This window comes from Mus musculus, chromosome 6 (assembly GCF_000001635.26).
Source record: "Mus musculus strain C57BL/6J chromosome 6, GRCm38.p6 C57BL/6J".
NCBI lineage: Eukaryota > Metazoa > Chordata > Mammalia > Rodentia > Muridae > Mus > Mus musculus.
The window spans coordinates 49,542,755-49,565,293 of record NC_000072.6 but is presented as its reverse complement, the minus strand read 5'-3'; the positions used below and the strand labels follow the sequence as shown (position 1 = coordinate 49,565,293).

General features: G+C 44.0%; 1 pseudogene; it reads left to right on the top strand.

The window, feature by feature from the left end:
- Nucleotides 1-2,121: 2,121 nt before the first annotated feature.
- Nucleotides 2,122-22,315, top strand: Gm5305 (annotated as a pseudogene).
- Nucleotides 22,316-22,539: the final 224 nt, after the last annotated feature.

Sequence of the window (22,539 nt, the reverse complement as noted above, 5' to 3'; positions counted from 1 at the left end):
TCAGGATGGCCCATCTGGCTGCACCCAAGGCTCCTACTTTTTCAAATGTAGAAAGTTAAAGCACCACATTTTTTTCTAAATAAGTCTACGCTTGTTTTTTTTTTCACAAATAACTCATTAAAATGAAAATCCAAAATACTTCCATGTTAATATTTCTGGCCCCCAGCCAAGCCCTTCAGATGTAGAAGTACAATTATCAGCTAGAACTTACACACAGAGACATACAGAGAGAGAGGGGAGGAGAGGGAGAGGGAAAGGGAGAGGGAGAGGGAAACAGAGGGGGAGAGGGGGAAGGGAGAGGGAGGGGGAGGGGGGGAGAAGAGAACATAAATCATTAACTCATCTAGTTTACTGAAATATTTGTCTCTTTTAAGTTTCCTCATCTTTTACTAGGTGAAGTAGTTTTAATTTATTTGTATTGAAGACTTCTTGAGAAGGTATTTTTAATGCAGCAATCTTAATAAAGCCCAACTTTTTTGGAGTTCCTTCAGCATGATTCTCTTGGTTTACACAGCTGACGTAACCCTAATCAAAATGAACCAAGTCTCAGGTACCCGAAGCCATTATCGACATTTCCTCTGCAGATCATAAGCAACTACTCTCCCAAGGACTCCCACTAGAGGAGCAGGTCCAGGAGCACTAGAACTGCATGTGATGTGAGAAAGGGTTTTATAAAGCAGAAATCAGTCTTCACAATCGCTCTATGAGCAATGAGCATACACTCCCAGTGAGGACCATCACAGCTGTTCACTGCACACTTGGTATCAGCCACACCTTGCTTAGAAGCTTTATGTGCCTCAAACAACCGAGTTAACCCCTCACAGTACTTTGCTAGGTAGGTATATACCCCATATTATCAGTAGGAAATGCCCTCTGATAGGGGTTAAATCATTATCAATATCACAGTGCTCCTGAGGGGTGGAACTCAGATCACCCAGTAAAATAGTACATGAAATATACAAGCAATGCAGTTGCAACAAGAGCTCTCACTCTGACTCATGGGAGCTTTTCTGCAGAGGTAGAGGCTTAGCCTTAGAGGTGGTCATACACAGCTGCTATGACTACAGTTCAAGCAGGTTCGCCTACAGAAGCACACACACACAGAAAGAGAGAGAGAGAGAGAGAGAGAGAGAGAGAGAGAGAGAGAGAGAGAGAGAGAGAGAGAGAGAGAGATCAGTTAATGTAGCCACCTGGAATCCATCGAGACTGTGGTACAAAGAGGCCAGGCAACATCTCAACCTGTTAACTTATTATTATCTATGATGCAGGCTCACAGGCTATATATATATATATAATGTGTGTGTGTCTGTACACAGTATGCATGCATGTATGTTCACATGACTATGGAAACCAGAGATAAGTGATGGGTATCTTCCTCTGCCACTCCCCACCGTATTTTTAGGATAAGGTCTCTCATTAAACCTGGATCTCACCAGTGGCCATCTGGGCCTTGAGCTCTAAGATTCTCACTGTCTCTACCTTATACCTTACCCCATCACTTGAATTACAGTTATATACAACTACACTTATATCAAGTTGACACAGCTTGAATCATCTGAGAGGAGGGAATATAAGGGAAAAAGCCTCCATAAGATCATGTTGTAGGCAAGCCTCTAGGGCATTTCCTTAATTAGTGGTTGATGGCAGAGCCCAGTCCATTGTAGGTGTGGCCATTTCCTAAACTGGTGATGCTGGGCTCTATAGCCAAGCAGGATGAAGAAACTATAAGGAGCAGGCCAGTAAGCAGCATCCCCCTCATGGCCTCTGCATCAGCTCCTACCTCCAGTTTCCTGCCCTGTCTGAGTTCCTGTCCTGACTTGCTCCAATTATGAACCGCAATTTGAAAGTGTAAGCCAAGTAAATTCTTTCCTTGCCAAGTTGCTTTGGTCATGGTGTTTAATCATAGCAACCATAACCCTAACTAGGACAACCCAGCATGTATGTGGGTGCTGAAACCCCAAATTCAGTTCTTCATGCTTGTGTGACAGGCTTTTCATTAATGGAGCCATCTCTCCACCCCATGATGAAAGTTTTACAGAATTCGGAATGTAGGAACTCATGGAAGCTTGCACTATGACTCAAGAAAAAAGCCAAGGCAGTGTGTATCAGGGTTGGATTCCTGCATGGAGCTCCTGAGAGAACCATGCATGAGGCTGTGAAGGTGGATCCTAAGTTTCTGTGGAGACTCAGAATTTGGGAGATGCCAGGAAGATGAGATGTATCCTGAGGAAAGGGCAGATATCAAGTGGAGCTATCCCAAAAAGGAAAGAACATGCTACAGGTAACTAGCAAAGCCCATTGGAGCCCAGATGATGCTACCCCAGTCCCCAAGTGAACACAATCAAACCAATATATTTCCTACTGTCCAAAATAATACATATCTATTTCACCCAACCAAAGACAGCTTTCTAATGATGCACTACAAGCAGAAGAGTTTGGCTTTTGACTACATCAAACCTCCTTGCTTGCTTTAGAATAGTGTCCTGCCTTCATCCTTGCACAGGCATAAGGCCTTCTGAAGACCTGTGCTTGTTGTTAAAGGAGCAATCTGCCCTAAAATGTCAAGCCTGACTTCTGTCTCTGAGGAAAGAGAGGAGGTGCTGGCAGTTTGGGGTAGCTATTACCCACTGCCACCCCAGCCTGTGCCTGTAGATTCCCGAGTAGACCCTGTTCCTGTCCCAAAGCAGGGAACAGACATAGCAGCTTCATGCCCCCATCTCACATTCCGTCTTTCTCCTTTAGGGCTCTGATAATGATTTTTGCCTAAGACACCCAAGAAAGATAACGATTATGTTAGTAAATATATCCTACAGTTTCCACCAGAGAGCTTAATTCTGGAGAATACAAAAGACACAGAGAACACAAAGTTTATAGACACATTGAGGTCTCTAAGAGAACGTGTGCGTGTGTGTGTGTGTGTGTGTGTGTGTGTGTGTGTGTGTGTAACACCTTGTAATCACCTGCTATGATGAACCTTATCTTAGTCCACTCCAGCTGATATGACAGATTGAGCCATTTATAAACAGTAGCGATGTATGGCTTAACATTCTAGAGGTCAGGAAATCTATGAGTGATTGTTCAGAAAGTCCTGAATCTCATATATCATATCTTCTAGATCTCTTCACATGATGGAAAGGCGAACAAAGCTCCTTGGAGTGATTTCACAGGGACTCTGACCCATAAGCACCTCCAAAGGCCCCAGCCTGTAAGTGCTCCTGGGTTAGAGATTAGTTGTCAACACTCAGCTCAAGAGGGAATACCAACATTCAGACAGCACTTTCCACTGGCTATGACACCTCCACCTTCTCCTCCCCAAACAAGAAAATACTCTCTTGGGACTGGAAAGAGAGGTCAATGGGTAGAAAACTCAAGAGAATCTGAGTTCAATACCCAGAAGCAACTTTAAAAAGCCACATGTGGCAGTGTGTACTTGTAATTCCAGCACCAGTGAAGTGGACCAGATCTCTGGGGCTCACTAGTAAGCCTGAGCCAGCTTGGTGATTTCCAGACCGGTGAGAGACTCTGTCTCAAAGAACAAGATGGAAGGGAAATGACACCAGTCGTTGTCCTCTGACGTCTACCTACAGACATACACACACACACTTACACCCATATGCATACACATATACACACACATACACATGTTTATATGCACACAGAGAGAATCAACTCTTTAGAGACGCTAAGGTATCTATTTTCTTACTGATTATTAATTCAGCTGCATGTATCTATTTCTAACTCCAGTCTTTATGTCACATTAACAACTGCTTCTACTTTTTCCCACTTTTCTCTCTAAAATGTGTTTGTATCTACTGTTTGAGAGGAGATGAATGCTCATTTCATTGGCTGAATTGAAGAGCAGAAACATTGCCTTAAGCCACAGTGATCGCCAACTCCTGATTGGTTCTGTGCACACTGAGGGGTCAAGCCTATGGTACAAAGTGAGGCATTGCTGCACTGTACAGGAAATTCTTCCCCACAAATTCGCTAGCCCTTCTGTGAGGGTTAATTTTGTTGGTTTTATCAACTATGCACAAGGTAGAGTCATCTGAGAAAAAAGAAACAACCTTAACTGAGAAAATACCTCCCTCAGATTGAGCCATAGGCAAGCCTGTGGGCATGTTCTTGATTGACGACATGTAGTCATTCATTCTGTCAGTTCTGTTTTTCTAGAGAACCCTGATGAATACCACCCCCCCCCACTGCGTTCCTTTTGGTTATAGTGTTTATCACCACAGTATAAAGCAAACTTAGGATTCCTTCCCTATCTACTCTATGTATGTGTGCACATATGCATGCTTCAATGTAGAGAGACTATAAAAACCATGTGAAACCAGACATAGCTATGTATACCTTTAATCCCAGAACTTGAGAGGCAGAAGCAGGCTGATCTCTTGAGTTTGAAGCCAGCCCAGTCTTCAGAGTGAGTTCTAGGGCAGCCCCAGCTATAGAGGAAAACCCTATCTCAAAAAAAAAAAAATCAAAAGCAGAAAAAAAGAAAAACCATGTGCATATATAAGCACATTTGCAGTTTCTGGCTATTATTTTGATACTTGCTGTAACAAAGTCTCAGTTTCCTACATTATGTTAGGAAAGACTGAGCTGAAGGGCAGGGGTGTGGTCCATATGGTAGAGTGCCTGCCTAGGATGCCAAGAGCCCTGGGTTCAATCCTCAGCACTGTAGAAACCAGGTGTGGTTTATATATGCACACCTATAACCCCAGTGCTCAAGATGTAGAAACAGATGGATCAGAAGAGAAGGCCATCCTCAGCTACACAAGCAATTCAAAGCCAGCCTGGGAGATATAAGACCCTGGATGGGGCTGAGTTAAAATCTGAATCATCATTAGGCAAATGGATGGAACTAGAAAATACCATCCTGAGTGAGGTAACCCAATCTCAAAAGAACACACATGGTATGCACTCACTGATAAGTGGATATTGGCCCAAAAGTTCGGAACACCCAAGATATAATTCACAGACCACATGAAGCTCAAGAAGAAGGAAGACCAAAATGTGGGTGCTTCAGTCCTTCTTAGAAGGGGTAACAAATATGGAGGAAAAGTGTGGAGCAGAGACTGAAGGAAAGGCCATCCAGACACTGCCCCACCTGAGGATTCATCCCATACACAGTCACCAAACCCAGACACTATTGTGGATGCCAAGAAGTGCATGCTGACAGGAGCCTGATATAGTTGTCTCCTGAGAGGCTCTGCCAGAGCCTGACATATACAGATGCAGATGCTTGCAGCCAACCATTGAACTGATCATGGGGTCCCCAGTGGAAGAATTAGAGAAAGGACTGAAGGAGCTGAAGAGGTTTGCAACCCCATAGGAAGAACAACAATATCAACCAACCAGAGATACCAGAGTCTAAACCACCAACCAAGGAGTACACATGGAGGGACCCACAGCTCTAGCCATATGTGTAGCAGAGGATGGCCTTGTCGGGCATCAATGGGAGGAGAGGGCCTTGGTTCCATGAAGATTCCATGTCCCAGTGTAGGGGAATACAAGGGCAGGGAGGCAGGAGCGGGTGGGTGGGTGGGGGCACACCCTTATAGAAGCAGAAGGAGGGGGGATGGGATAGGGATTTTCTGGGGTGGGGAATCAGGAAAGGGGATAACATTTGAAATGTAGATAAATAAAATATCCAATAAAAAATTCGAATCATCAGAATAGTACTTTGAAGAGTCTTATTTGGTGGGTTAGGAGTTAAACTTGACTGGTACCAACAAGCCTTGTACCTTGACTGAAGTCTCCCTCCCAGAAAAGTAGTTATGTGGAGGCAGATGTGGGGGTTAAGACAAACATTTCCAGCCTTGAAGTTAAGCATGCCACTTGTTTTGCAGTTGTGTTCACTCTGACAACCCTGATAGACAAACAGTCGGGGAAGCTGAGTATAGGGAAAAGAAATTGCCGTTTGGCATTTTCTGTGCCTGGCACCCTCCAGGAGCAAACAGCCCATCCTTATTCTGCACGCGCTTCCTGCCGCGGGATCTTTATTTAGTTCTCTCTAAAGTTCAGCAGTATTCTAATTCTTTCTCGGAGTCGCCAAAATTCTAAACCACTCCATACGTGACAGATTTCTGAATTAATCCTCAAGTTCTCAAAATATAAATAAACCCCCCAGCCACAGCAGAAAACCCGGCAGCTTTGTTGGGTGCCCTTTCTGAGACCGGAGCACTGCGCCATCAAAGTCAAAAAGTCATCACAAGTAGTGTCACTGAGTGTGCTGGTACATGCCTGTATGCCCAATACTCAGGAGCCCGAGGCCAGAGGGTGCGGATGCTAGGCTGGCATGATGACAAAGGGAGACCCTGCTTCAGAATCAATCAATCAATCAATCAATCAATAAACAAATACATAGAATGCAAGAAGCCTTAGATTTACAAAAACCCTCCCAAATCTTCCTCCCTGAGTCTGATGCAATGATGTAGAAACCTAACAAATGTCATTTTAAAAAATGTGTATTTATTAATGAGTTCCTGGGTCTTCCCCACTCCTGCCAGCTAGGAACTGGCTCAAAAAGCAGGGCTCTCATTGGAGTGATGTCAACAACATTTCTCCAGAGCTGGGGGGATGGCTCAGTCAGTGAATCTCTTGCCTCAAAAGCACAGGGATTTGGGTTCAATCCCCGAGACCCATGTTTAAAATGCCAGACAGAGCCAGACAGAGCCAGACAGATCCCTGGAACTCACTCACCAGACAGACTAATGAATGCACTTGGCAAGCTGTGAGCTAGTAAGAGAGACTGTCATATCAGAGACAGAGACAGAGAGACAGAGAGAGAGAGAGAGAGAGAGAGAGAGAGAGAGAGAGAGAGAGAGAGAGAGAGAGAATATATGTAAATGTATATAGATAGTCCTGAGGTTGTCCTCTGGCCTCACACACAAATGCGTGCATGCAAAACACACACACACACACACTTATACACACACATGATAAACAAGAGCAAAAACTCTCTGGGCTTGGGCCCAGAGAGGGCAAAACTGCAGCAAACACTAAGTGGCTTTGAATGTTTTGGATAACGTAATGTTTTTAACTCTCACACATGTGGAAATTAAGCAACTCAAAGCTATTTATTTGGCCTGTAAGGTTTGATGTTGTTACTTGGCTTTTGGATTTTTTTAAAAGACTTATTAACTTACTTATATGTGTATTTGTAAGATATAAGTTCATGTGTGCAAGGTACATGGGCCTATTTGGATGGACACCAAAGAGAATAAAATCCCTCAAAACTGGAGTCAGGTAGAAGGGTAAACACTGTGGCTGCTAAGCAATGGATCCTGCTCCTAGCTGTAGTTTTATATGGAAAGAAATTAGGCAACTCTGTATCTATTCTAGGTATGATTGAGAATGCTTCCAAAGTGAACTCTTTTTATCCCTACCCATTGGCCAGTCTCTCCTAACAAAATGTGATGCTTTCGTTCACTAGACACAACCTGCTCTTGCAGGCTGGCCCTCACACTCCATGCATGGGAAGTCTTATCATTGCTGTACAGTTTCTTCCTTGTAAAGAGGAAAACGCACACATGACCCATTACTTCCTGCTCAGGAGAGCAATTCATGGACCAAAGGACTCTCTCACATGGCTCCTAATTCAGTTTGTTTCTTTTAGATTCTTTTATTTCCTGGTGGTACCAAGGGTGTTGTATTAGTCAGGGTTCTCTAAAGGAACAGAACTAACAGAGTGAATATACACTTAAAGAGGATTTATTATGTTGACTTACAGGATGTGTCTCATGGTTCAACAATGGCTGTCTCCTACTGGAGACACTGGGAGTTCCATAGTTGTCCATCCACAAGGCTGGACGTAATTCCCAGTCTAAAGAATTCCTGGGACGCTACTGGTCCTTAGCAGTAGGACTAGGTCAAGGTACAAACATTGTGAATTTTTATAAAACATATTTTACTCAGAGAGCTAAAGAGTAAAATTATGTTATGACTTCCTTTGTAGGAAACCGAATCAAGCAGCTCATCTTCTTGATGAAGAGCATGCTTGTATGTGTTCAGCCCTGGTGATGGAGAGCATGCTTATACGTGTTCAGTGCTGGTGATAAAGCATCCTTCTACGGAGAGCATGATTGTACGTGTTCAGCGTTGGTGATGGAGCATCCTCCTAATAACAGGCTTGGCTGAGGTAACGAGTGACGGCATGTGTGCTAAGTATCATTCAGGGACCCAAGACCAATGCCTATCGCTGCTCTAGAAAATCAGATTTGAGCTCAGCTCAAAACCAAGGCCTTAGGTGAACTGCAGCTTGCCTTTCCTGTTTCTTATTCTCATTTCATTATTAATAGATTTTGATATTTTCATACTTAAACTAAGTATTTGACAATTTCCTACGTGTAGATAATGCATTCTGGTTACTAGCTAATTGTCTTCAATGAAAAAGTTTAGGAAACACATCCATAAGTTCCCAAATTTAATATATTTTTTATTTTTAAAAATTAATTTTATTTGATGATTAGCATTTAATCTAGAACCTTATTAGGATTATAGGTTACAATTATAACCTTATATAATTATAAACATATAAAATATAATTTTATATATTTTATAAAATTTATATGCGTTATATGCAATATGTTATATATTATTTACATAAAATACAAATCATAGAATATAATTATAATGATATAGGATCATAAAGTTAAAATTTTGCTTGAGGCTACCCTAATTCTGAAGTGTCCCCACCATCAGCTTACCCCACAGATACCTGCTAATAAGTTTGGCTTACCTCCTTCAGATGAGCTAGATTTATTTTGTTTGTTCTTTATCTTGTGTTAACACCTGGTTTGTGCATAGCATGCTCTTAACAAGGAGATGGAAAGCTGAAAATGGAATATGAACCTTCATGTCTGAAACCAAACTTCACATCACCCAACCTAAAATCACAGCAGGCTTTCTGTCGTTTGTTTTTCTGCTTGCAAAGCCCCTGCACGTATGCAGCCCACATTGGAGCTAGATGTCACCCCTAACTCCTTCCCTCTCATTATTAAATTATTAATTAATGATATGATTACTAAGCCATTATTAATGATAATAATGTTTATTTAATAATTAATATTATTATTAAGTCATTTCTACTGATTAACACTTTTGCTTTATTATACTGCTATGCATTTGGAGCAAGTAAGGAAAAGACTGCTCACATACCCTGACGAATGTAACAAATCAAACTGCCAAACTGAAACATATAAAACTGAAAGGTGGAAAACTGGAGGGAATGGAAGAGAGCTGGAAAGATGGCCCAGTGGTTAAGAGCCCTAGCTGCCCTCCCAGAGGACCAGAGTTCAATTCCCAGTACCCACATGGAGGCTTAAGGCTCTCTGAGACTCCAGTTCCAGGTGGTACATCATACACACACACACAGGCAAAACACCCATGTAAGTTTGTTGTTTGTTTTAAGTAATGGGTTTTATATAATCTGTCCTTAATATTTTAAAAGAAACTTAAGTTGACTTTTTAAAAATCAAAGTTGAATACAGAATAGTTAGTGACATGTTTTTAAATTAAAAACAACTTTAGTACTAGAAGCTGAGGCAGGAGGACTGCTGACAAGTTTGAGGCTAGCCTGGGCTATATAGAGAATTTGAGATCAACTCCTTCTCAAAAAGGCAAATGGAAAATGAAGAAGTTTTAAAATGTGAATTTATCACTGGCAGTTTCATAGTCTCACTCACTGCCCCCCCACCCCACCCCCACCTTCCCCTCTGTCTTGGGAAACTTTCCAGTGGAAACTCTCAAGAGGTATTGACTCCCTATAGATTTTCAGAAATGTTGAAAGACGGCATAAAGAAAAGGGGACCTTTGGGTATTGTGTAAGATCATTTCTAAAAGTCTAGTTCATCAAAACAGCATCTTCATCTTGTAGTCTGTGCCCACAGTTTTCCCCAAGCCATGCCTGCAAAAGGAAAACCACATACGTATTCCCCCAGAGGCATGCACCCAGAGCCGGTACAGCTTTGTGTAAGCTGATAATAAAGTGGGTCACCCCCAGAGCATGCATCTGTCTTGCTTCGCTACAGAGAGCACCTCCAAGGATATGAAGATGAGTGTAATGTTATCCTTCCCTAGAGAAATCTGCAGGCGTGTAAGGCTCCACGTATCAATTTCAAATGACTCTATAATGTTATAAACGCATTAATCGTCCCACAAGAACACAGACAGACGTGAGTCCCTGTTCCGCCCGAGAAAGCTAGCCAGGGAGTCATCTCACACGAAATGGTGTGCTGCTCTTCACTCTCTGGAGCTTCGCATCAGCCAAGTGTCCTTGTCAGTGGAATCCAGAGGCACTCTCCAGCACTCCTCCACTGAGAAAGCTCCTTCTTCATGCCACTCCTCTGCCTGGGCGTGTGTGTGTGTGTGTGTGTGTGTGTGTGTGTGTGTGCGTGTGTGTGTGTGTGTGTGTGTGTGTGTGTGTGTGTGTGATCACTGCACCAAGCATTTATTGAGCATCTATCCTGTGAAAGCTTTTCTTTTTCTTTACATAGTTCTTAGAAAGAAATATATATATATATATATATATATATATATATATATATATATATATGTATATATTGTTTGTTTGTTTGTTGTTTTTTTGAGACAGGGTTTCTCTGTGGCTGTCCTGGCACTCACTTTGTAGACCAGGCTGGCCTCAAACTCAGAAATCCGCCTGCCTCTGCCTCCCAAGTGCTGGAATTAAAGGCGTGAGCCACCACTGCCCGACAGCAAGAAATATATTTTGCTATCCTTACTCAATGATGTAGTCACGGATATAGTCCAAGATGACAAGTTCCTGGTCCAAGTCACAGCAAGGATGTGACTGTGCTCAGTTTCCACACCAGGCTGCTCTGCTCACTGTGCCTACTCCCCCTTACAGAGCTGGCCTGCCTGCAAGTTCCTGATGTACTAATTTTGTGCATGAAATATCAATATTTTGTTTGGCTAGGAATATGACCTAGGAGAAGGTCATTTCTTGATGATGAAATTATAGATTTTTTATACACCTCTCTTTCCACTTTTGCATGTTTAAAATGGTTTTGCTCTGAACATGTATTATTTATAAAAGAGAAATTGTAAATTACATATTTATTTCTACTGAAAAAGCACACATGAAAATACATATACCAGAGCAGTCAATGCAGGGACTCATAACTAGCCAAAGTGCTGAGGCCAAGTGATTGTTGAATGATTAGACATAAGTAGGAAATTTACATTAACTCTTCACCCTCGTGACTTGGGGAAAATCTCAGAAAAAAAAAAAACACACACAGAAGATGGGGCAAGAAGAATGTAAGAGCTGGAAGGTGGGTAGGAGATCTGTGAAATGGTGTCTTCTTCTGGTCATGATATGGCCACTGTACTGAAGAACAGCAGTGTGTCCACCTGCCCAAGATCAAGACCACCAACATTCCAGCATCGATGGACAAGGGAAGGGGCTGATGAAGCTCCACTTCTACCCAAGAAGTTACTGGCAGTTGATGGCTGCTGGCAAGAACTGAGAGTGAAGTTATATTTCTTCTGGGATCTGGCCCCTGTAATGTTCTGGTGTAGGCTTTCTGTATGCCAGTGAATGGCACCTGTAGTGGTTTGGATGAAAATGGCCCCCACAGGTTCATAGGGAGTGGCACTATTGAGTGTGGCCTTGTTGGAAGAAGTGTGTCACTGGAGATGGGCTTTGAGGTTTCTAGTGCTCAAGCCAGGCCCAGTGTCACTCTCCCTTCCTGCTGCCTGCTGATCCAGATGTAGAACTCTTGGCTCCTTCGTCAGCACAATCTGTCACATGTTGCCATACTTCCTGACATGACGATAGTGGACTACACTTTTGAAACTGTAAGTCAGTCCCAATTAAATGTTTTCCTTCTTAAAGGTTGCCATGGTCAATGTCTCTTCACTGCAATAGAAATCCTAACTAGGACAGCCCCACACCCACATGCATGCAGACAGCACTATTTGGACTCTGTGAGTTATAGAGGAGGGGGAGGAGGAGGAGAGTTGACTTGCACATGGAGGTCCAGGGTGAGATTAGCCCTGATTCACAAAGCTGGAGTACAACTTTAGGCCGAAGTGGTGTGCCAGAAGCCAAGAACCAGGAGACCAGTGAAAGCCACCCTCCCCTGGTCATTTGCTCTGTACTAGGCAGAGGATGAAAAGAGACAGCACTTCCCATCACTCTATGAAGGAGCACGTCTCAGACCTTTCTGCAGAGTGCCCCTCCTCTGTTGGGGAAGCTATCAGAAGCCATCTCAGAGAACTCTATTTGACATTTTCAACTCCCCTTTTGATTTCCACTCTGTTTCTAAGAGGTCTTTTTCAAAATCTACGTGAGTTCATTAAATGCTCCTAGGACTAGTCGAATTTGAAGAGAAAAGAAAAATCAGTAACTTGAGCGGACTATGGCAATCCTTTCTTGTGCAATTGCCACTTCAAGAGGCTGAGGGTTCGTCTTCCTCATCATTTTCCAGGAGCTGGCACTCACAGAGGAGACAGATCTTATTTAAGGTAAAAATAAAATAAAATAAAAGCCAGTAAACAGACCAATTTATGTTCCCAAGAAGCAGCAAATGTCAGAGGCGGGGAGCAGTTAAGATTATCTGAAAGTGAGCAGGGTATTCTGTCTCCCAGGCTACTTCTCAGAGTCTATCTGCTGATAAAGGACTGCAGTGAGAGAGGACCTCAACCTTGTACATGTGCAAAGTCAGTAGGGACTCAGGTGAGAGGGTATCTCAGCATCCCAGGAAACAACTGAAAAGGCAGGCACTGTATCCAAAAATAGGGATGCTGCTGGTGGTAGACCAGCCAGCCCTGGGGCAGGGTGAAGCTCTTGCTAAGCAGACTACAACCTGAGCCTCAGGGGCTGGCAAAGTGGGTCACATTCCCCACCCCGACCAGGATGATACAGGTAGGGAAGGAGACACACCGTAGGAGACACGAAACACGAGGTAGCTTGTCTTCCTCTTTTGTGACAGTTTAGAGTTCAGTGTCCAGCGAGGGAAAAGAGATCCAGTGGCAGGCAGCAGTCAGAGGCAATTCTTGCCCACATGAAGACCAAGCTGCACCTCTGCTACAAATGTGCAGAGGGCCTAGGCCCAGCCCTCTGCATGCTCTTTGGTTGGTAATTCAGTCTCTGTGAGCCCCATGGCTCCAGCTTAGTTGACTCTGTAGGTCTCTTGTGCTGTCCTTGACCCCTCTGGCTGGCTCAATCCTATTCCCTACTCTTCCAAAAGACTCCCCAAGCTCTTCCTAATTGGGCCTCAGTGGGAGAGGATGCACTTAGACCTGCTTTGTCCCAGGGAGGGATGGTACCCAAGGAGAAGAGGAGAGGATAATGGGAGAAGGAAATTTGTGAGTGTGTGACTGAGAGGAGAGGAGGGGGGCTGCCATTGGGTATAAAATGAATAGAAAGAGAGAGAGAGAGAGAGAGAGAGAGAGAGAGAGAGAGAGAGAGAGAGAAGAGTTCAATGTCCATATTTCTAGGAACACAATTTTGGTTTCGTCAAGGCAGGAGGTATATGTATGTGCTCACGGAGTGTGTGCCTTCTGCACTCTCCACCTTAGTTTTTTAGACATTGAACCTAAAGTTCACTGATTGGCTAAATATGATGGCCAATAAGCTCCAGGTATCTGTCTGTTTGGGTGCCAGGCATAACTGGGATTATGACTTGCACTGCCATGCCCAGCTTTTCAGGTCTACTTTTAATGGTGGTTCTTAAATGCTTAACCTTCTTTGTAGCCCACCACCCACCAGAGATAGGGGGGGGAGGGGAGAGAGTGGACCTGTTTTGAAAGGTTCTTTGGAGCAACTCCTGTCTGTGTTGTCTGAAAATTGGCAGTTCAGTTCGCAGGTTAGCAGTGGCAGCTCGATCCACTTGGAAACACTTCATGGATAGATCAGCAGCCCAGTTCGGTAGAGTCAGGATAGCAAACATGATCAGCAGTGGTGGCACTACCTAGCAGAGACAGCCAGGCCTCAACCTCAGCACAAGTCAGCAGGGGGGACCAGCAGGAATTCTCAGCTATGCCTCTCTCAGAGAATCAAATAGAAGACAACAAGATAAACAAGTGTTGCACAGCTAGCTCTATAAGCAAGCCTAGCTCAGCATCCATCACTGTCTATTTACACTTTCTCCAAACATCACGTGTCCTCCATGGGTCTTGCCTCAGCATGTGTGTCTGTCTCAGCTGACATCACTCTGCAAATCAGCCCAAGTTTGCAGAAGCAGCAAGAAACTACGCAAACCACCAGAAGCTGTTTGGTGTGTTTCTCTCTGTGGAGTCCCAACAAATGCAGCTCAACTACACAATGTAAGGTGAACCAAGACATGCATGTGTCATCAGCAAGGAGTCCCTCATCATGTGTCCTTTCATGTGCTTGCTTTAGTAGCACAGACTCTCTCCTGTGTCTGCTTCAGTTAAACATTCCTTCACGAATCTGCCTTAGCCTTTCACCTGTATCCACTTCAGAAAAACACTCCTTCATGTGTTTGCCTCAGAAAAACACCATCCAGCATAACTGACTTTCCAAAGAACCCTTAAGTTTCCATTTCACAGAACGCAGGGCCTCATACTTACACAGTAAGCACTTTACTGATTGAGCTGCCTCCCAAGCCCAGTAGGAATGAAGTGTGTGTGTGTGTGTACATGTCTGTGTGTTTGCTGAAGCTAAAACACATTCTCCCTCCATGAGCCATAGCCTCAGGAGAACAAGCGTGAGGTATCAGGGCCAACCCATAACCATGAGCTCCTGGGGACATCCTGTGCACTGTCAGTCTCTCTGCTCAGAGGTCCCACACAGGAACTGAGACACTTTTCTCCCAGTTCCTGTGACTATCTCCAGAGTGATGACAGTTCCTTGGGGATGGCCTCTTGTCTTCTTGCTTTCTGACATCTCTGTCAAGATCCCTCTTTCCTGCTTCTCAGGGTAGAAAGGTGACCATGTGGGTGAGTCTCCCTGCAATGCTGCCTTTGTCCCACGAAGCAGGTCTCCCTGCTCTCTCTCACAGAAAGAGGCCCGTCTATGCCCAAACCATAGCATGGTGTGCTGCTTACGTGCCATGATTTCAAATATTTACCTGTGTTGACTCAAAGTGGTGCAGAGTGTGAAATCTGCTATTAGTGATGTTCTCTGCAACACTGCACAGTTAAATGTACTTTGTAAGAAAAAAATCCAGAACTAGACAACAGTTCACATGGTTATTAGAGTGGCCAATTCATTGTCTAGGCTATGCTTGATAACTGTGTGGGAGCCTGGCAGTGAGGGAATCAAGAGTACTCAGGACTTCTGCCACATCATAGAAGACCTGAGGTCCAGCCAGTTCCTCTCAGCTGACGAACACACATGCTTAGAGATCCATGAGATAGGGCTGAAAGATTCCGTATAGGCAACACCAACTATAGGTCTCGTGTTTAAGTGTATGGAACCCTCTTCACTCTTGCCTACCCATGGTCCCTCATTTCTGGCCTCTGTGTCTACCCTTCCTTGAAATATCCTTCAGCTATTCCTCAACCTATTCCTTGTTCTTTTTAGGATCTAGTCTCCCCTTTAACAGAAGTGAGATGAGTTATAATTTGTATCTTTATATTTACATATATTTGTATATTTGTTTCCATCACACAAAGTCATCTCAAATGGATTTTAAGTGAATTATGGATATCTTATAGGGCTGGAAGATGATGGGTTAATAGGTAAAGTAAATGCCATACAAGTGAAAGGACCTGAGTTCAAATCCCCAGAACCTATTTAAAAGCCAAACACAGTAACTTACACCCAATTACAACTTAAAATTGCACTAGAATCCCAAGGCTCTTACAGTGAGATGAGGGTTGTGGGGGACACAGGGAAATTCATTGAAGCTCAGGGGCCAGTTAGCCTGGAATACACAAGAGCAACCAACAAAGAGAACCTGTATCAAGCAAGGACCTCTGACCACCATAGGTGCTCTGTGGTATCTGGACAGGCACAAACATAAAGATGAAGAAAAACTGGTAGGTAACAGTTCCTTGTTTTCACCAAGCTCATTGAAACTGGCGTGGAAACATGTGGAGAGTAAGACTGCAGCAATCAACTAATTGTTTAAAGACTGGTTGCTCTTTCTGAAGGAGGAGACTTGGAAAGAGCGGACCTTTAACTGTTAGACTTGGGAGTCAGAACACTTACACTCAGATCCGGCAAGCTGCTTGTTCTTTCTCAGCTTTGGTTCTCTCGTCTCTAAAATGGGAATAATGACATCTCTTTCAGAGTTCTAAATGACGCAATGAACATAAAGGAATGTAACAGAAACTTTTTTAAGTTTTCTCCTCTCTTCCTCCTGATCAAAGTAGCCATAGTTCTGATTTTGAAAGCAGAGAGATCCGCCTTTGTTTTAGTCAAGGATTCCAGGACTGTGTACATCAGGGTGACTTACTGTGTGGACAGTTGGTTCTAAGGCCACAGTGAGAGGACAGATAACCTGGTTGAAAATGCCTACTCAAGGTGTATTACGCCTCCTGCTGTCTTTACTTATAGAAAAGCTCGCCTGAATATTTAAACTCATCTCCTCTCTGATTCATTCATATAATAGGGATTAAGTGGACTATTAGACAAAAGAGTGGAATTGTGGGAATGCAGATCTGATCCTGCCCTCTGGGGATGCTTATATGACACTAGACACCAGAGTCAGAGCAAAGCCTCATTCACCTCAGGCTCAGCTCGGATGGATGGATAGATGGACGGCCAAAGTCAGCACTGTGTAGACCTTGTGTTTTTCTAAACTGGACAAACCAGGTTTGACTTAACCTTTTTATCTTACTTTTAAAAATCAACATGTTTATTGCTTATACATCTCACGGATTGACTCCTATCTTGTGGATTCAGACTGCCATACAAAATATCACAGACTGAATGGCTGTTAACAGCCCTATCTTCTGTCTCATTGTCCTTGAGGTCATGAAATCTAAACCCAAAGTTCTGTGTTGCTTTGGTTTCCTGTGAAGATCCTCTCCCTAGTTTTCCAACAGTGCCTTCCCATTGTCCCCCTCACTCTTGGAGAGCAGATGAGCTCTGGTCTCTCCCCCTTCTCAGGACTCTAATCTCATCACCAGTGTCTACTGGTCCATTCAATCATCTCATCTATGCTTAATTAACTTCCAAAGGCTCGTGTAAATATCACACTGGAAGTTAGGGTTTCTATGAATGCACAAATTTAGGAGGACCCAGTTCCTTAACACAATAGCTCATTACTCAATAAAGAACAAACTAAAACTTCCAGGGAATTTTTTTCTAATGATTAGGTCATTTTAAAATACTATAGGAAAGAAAGGCTCTTAGAAGACAAAAACTAAAGTAAAATAAATTGAAGTTTCATGAAGAATTCAGAACCAAGAGTGGCAAATTCTAATATCAATCCTGAAATAAATTCTGCTGGACTTTGGTGAGTATAAAAAGGAGGCACTGGGGCTGGGTGTGGTGGTGCACGCCTTTAATTCCAGCACTCGGGAGGCAGAGGCAGGCAAATTTCTGAGTTCAAGGCCAGCCTGGTATACAAAACCTGGAAACCCTGTCTCAAAAAACAAACAAACAAAAAGGAGGCACTGGCTGATTCTCAGGTCACTCTCCTCTCTGCTAGTCCAGTGTCGTCAGTCGTCATGGCAATAACCATGAGGAGCTGTAATTAGAGACTCTGTGCAGTCACCTACCTCTCCTCATACTCTCTAGATTTGCCTGAAGAGACTAGCAGTTGTTTTCACTCAAGCCTGCCCCATCCACCAGGGAGACCACTGTCCTCCCTCTGCCCCACCTCTGTCATCTTAGTGTAAGGGTCCAGGATTCTGAAGCTTGTAGAGTTCTATGGTCAGCAACCAGCACGCATCCCACATGATAAAGAGAAAAAACGGAAATCAGATTCTTCAGGGGATACTTTGGGCTTGGAAAAACAAAAACATAACCTCCACCTAGTTATTCTTATGTAGGGGAAACTCCCTAGGAGTTTGCAGAGACTTGAGCTTAAGAGATGGCTAGCAGTTAACAGTATTGGATACTCTTCCTGAGGTCCTGAGTTCAATTCCCAGCACCAACTTGGTGGTTCACAACTGGCAGCAACTCCAGTTCCAGGTAATCTGGCACCCTCTTCTGGCCACTGTGGCCACTGCATGCATGAAGTGCACTGATACACATGCAGGCAAAACACCCAAACATAAGATAAAAGCTGAAAAGAAACTACAAAAATGAGAGAGAGGGAGAGGGGGGGGAGATAGGAAAAAGAGAAGAAGAGACGAGATACACAAATTAAAAAGGAAGAATGAATGAGTGAATGAATTATCAGAGACTTATATTCAAGCCCAGAATGTAAAACGATTGCCTTCATAGTCCAAATGCTACAATGTCTCAATAGTTAACAAGATGATGCTGTAGTGCTGCTCTTGACACACACAGGATTTTCTCTCTGGGATTCTGCAACTGAGTGATTCAGCTGCAGTCAGAAAGTTGCACCCACAGAATCCAAAGAACAGAAAGTTCTGGAAGCCTTAGCTGGAGGGAGAGTCTTTGTGGGGTGTGATGTGGCTGCCCCGGTTCCTCTCTGTGCTTGTTGCAGATAACCTTGATCTCAGTTGGGGTTTTAATGGAGGTAGACTGGTAATGAAGGGGAAAATAACTTCTCTCCCTGCCCCTGCTGATTCCTATTAGCTGTGTGTGAGTTTGTGTTCTTTTCCGATGTTTACTTAAAAGACATCATAAATGTTAGCTGGAGACCAAAGCTAGCAAGAATGGCAGCCACAGAATAATGAAGAACCAAGATTAGACATCTGAGGAAAACATTTTACCTTTATGCAAGTACCCTTAGCAGCCACACCATCTGTTGCAGTGCATGCTGGGAAAACAGCTGGGGAGGGGACCCTTCTTCCCTTTCTGTGAACACTACCTATGCCTCCGTTTTGCCGCTGTATGATGAAGCTATGAGTGGAAACTGGATCCAAAGGTAAAATTACAAGTTGCTTGCAAAATGCAAACGTATACAGCTGCCATTTTTGAGCATCGAGCACCTGACAAGCCCAGGGCCACATGCCCTGTCTCACACTGTTCTCACGGCACTGTGAAAGGCAGGCTTGCCTCCAGTTTACAGGCAGGAGAGCTCAGAGAGGGTAGTCTATCTTCCCAAAGTCACTCAGTTGGTCTGTGGCAGACACCTGGTCCTGAAAGATTTCTATCTTTGTTTGTCTCTCTACCCAGTAAGCAGGGAGCATAGGTACTGGTATAGATACTGAAGAGGTAGGAAGACAGCCTCCAATAGGTTCTGGTTTATATAACCAATCCCAGTCCATATGTTGAAGCCCTAACCTCCAATGTGACTGTATATGGGAGATGGGACTTTCATGGAGGTGGGGTAAAGTAATATGGAATAAGGGAACAGGGCTTTTAATGCTATGAAGAGACACTGTGACCACTGCGACTCTTATAAAGGAAAGCATAATTGGAGCTGGCTTACAGTTTCAGAGATTTCATCCATTATCATCATGGTGGGAAGTATGGCAGCATGCAGACAGACATCGTGCTGGAGAAGGAGTACAGAGTTCCCTGTCTGGATCCTCAAGCAGCAGGCAGAGTGTGACACCGGTCCTGGCTTGAGCATTTGAAACCTCAAGTCCCACCCCCAGGGACATTCTTCCTCCAACAAGGTCACACTACTCCAACAAAGCCACACCTCCTCACAGTGCCACTCCCTATGGGGGCCATTTTCAGTCAAACCACCACAGTTTAGGTGGGTCCAATAAGATTAGTGTCCTCACAAAAAGACACGAGGAGACACTAGAGAGCTTGCAGAGTCTCTGAGAGGAACACAAGCAAAGATGGTGTGAAGACACCAAGGGAAGGCCATCCACATGCAGGCGAGGACAGCCCTCACGAGGAGCTGCCTATTGTCACAGAGCAGCTGGTGCTCAGCTCAAAGTCACACCTCAGTTGTGTACTTGCCTTTTCTCTGGCATGGCCTTGTGAGCCCTTTATTTTGGTTTGGTAGCTATGTATTTCATTTTTTCTTTTTTATTTGCATATAATAATTATATATAATAATGGGTTTCTTAGGAGTTTTCACGAACTACTATAATGTATTTTGATCTCATCTGCCCCTGTCACCCTGACTTGTCCCTCTCGCACCGCTGCAGCCCCTCTTCCTCATCGCAGATGCTCCCCCTTTCTATTTTCATGGGGGAAGGGCATGCTTTTCTTTTGTTGTCTTCCTTTTGGTTTGGGTGGCCAATCGTATTTCTTTCATTCATTGCACGTGCATGTGTATGAGCTCTGTGTACGTCTATCTGTGCATTCATCTTCACATGTGTGTGCAAAGGCACATGTGTGTGCAAAGGCACATGCCCAAAGTTGAAGTCAAGTGTCCTCCTCCATGTTGTCATTTCTTTAATTAGGTATTTTCTTCATTTACATTTCCAATGCTATCCCAAAAGTCCCCCATACCCCCCACCACTCCCCTACCCACCCATTCCCACTTCTTGGCCCTGGCGTTCCCCTGTACTGAGGCATATAAAGTTTGCAAGACCAATGGGCCTCTCTTTCCAATGATGGCCGACTAGGCCATCTTCTGATACATATGCAGCTAGAGACACGAGCTCCGGGGGTACTGCTTAGTTCATATTGTTGTTCCACCTATAGGGTTGCAGACCCCTTTAGCTTCTTGGGTACTTTCTCTAGCTCCTCCATTGGGGGCCCTGTGTTCCATCCAATAGCTGACTATGAACATACACTTCTGTGTTTGCTAGGCCCTGGCATAGTCTCACAAGAGACAGCTATATCAGGGTCCTTTCAGCAAAATCTTGCTGGTGTATGCAATGGTGTCTGAGTTTGGTGTCTGTATGTGGGATGGACATGCCCCAAGGTGGGACAGTCTCTAGATGGCCTTCCTTTAGCCTATGCTCCTTTTTTTGTTGTTCCTGTATTTCCTTCAGACAGGAACAATTCTGGATTAAAAATTTTGAGATGGGTGAGTGGCCCCTTCTCTCAACTGAGGGCTATGCCTATCTACTGGAAGTTGTCTCTTCAGGTTCTATCTCCCCTCTGTTAGGTATTTCAGCTAATGTCATTCCCACTGAGTCTTGGGAGCCTCTCACTTCCCTGGCATCTGGGACTTTCTAGTAGTCCCCCCAATTCCCTGCCCCCAACTGCTACATATCTCTATTTATTCTTCTGGCCTTCTGGACGTCTCTCCTGTCACTTCCCATACCTGAACCTGAACCCCTTTTCTCTCCTCCTCCCCTTTCCCACCCAGGACCCTCCCTCTTTCTACCTCCCATGATTATTTTTCCCCTTCTAAGTGGGATTGAAATATCTACACACTGGCCTTCTTTCCTATTAAGCTTCATATGGTCTGTGAGTTATAGATGCTCCAACATATAACAAGGGCACATGCTTTACTATGTCCATAGCAGCCTTATTTATAATAGACAGAAGCTGGAAACAACCCAGATGTCCCTCAGTGTAAGAATGGATAGAGAAAATGTGATACATTTACACAATGGAGTACTACTCAGCTATTACAAATGATGACTTCTCTCTTTTTCGTGACACCTCCTAGGCGGTCAGCTGTGTCAAGATGAAGCTGAACATCTCCTTCCCTGCCAATGACTGTCAGAAACTCATTGAAGTGGATGACGAACGCAAGCTCCACACACTCTATGAGAAGCGCATGGCCACAGAAGTTGCTGCTGACGCTCTTGGTGAAGAGTGGAAGGGTTATGTGGTCCAGATCAGCGGTGGGAATGACAAGCAAGGGTTTCCCATGAAGCACGGTGTTCTGACCCATGGCAGAGTGCGCCTGCTGTTGAATAGGGGGCATTCCTGTTACAGACCAAGGAGAACTGGAGAGAGGGAGTGCAAGTCTGTTCGTGGATGCATTATGGACGCTAATCTAAGTGTTCTCAACTTGGTTATTGTAAAGAAAGGAGAGAAGGATATTCCTGGACTGACAGATACTACTGTGTCTCATCGGTTAAGACCTAAAAGAGCTAGTAGAATCTGAAAGTTTTTAATCTCTCCAAAGAAGATGATGTCTGTCAGTATGTTGTCAGGAAGCCCTTAAACAAAGAAGGTAAGAAGCCCAGGACCAAAGCACCCAAGATTCAACGCCTTGTTACTCCACGTGTCCTGCAACACAAACTCCGATGTATTGCTCTGAAGAAACAACGCACTAAGAAAAACAAAGAGGAGGCTGCAGAATACACTAAACTGTTGGTCAAGAGAATGAAGGAAGCCAAAGAAAAACTCCAGTAACAGATTGCCAAGAGACGTAGGCTGTCCTTGCTGAGAGCTTCTACTTCTAAGTCTGAGTCCAGTCAAAAATAAGTCTTTAAAAGTAACAAATAAATAATGACATTGAAAAAAAGATGATGACTTCATGAATTTTGCAAGCAAATGGATGGAACTAGAAAATATCTTCCTGAGTGAGGTAACCCAGACCCAAAAGGACATGCATGGTATGTACTCGCTGCCAAGCTTCTAAGACAGCATCCCACCTCACTCCACTACTTCCTTCAGTTCTTACATCCTCCCCACCCCCTCTTCAGTGA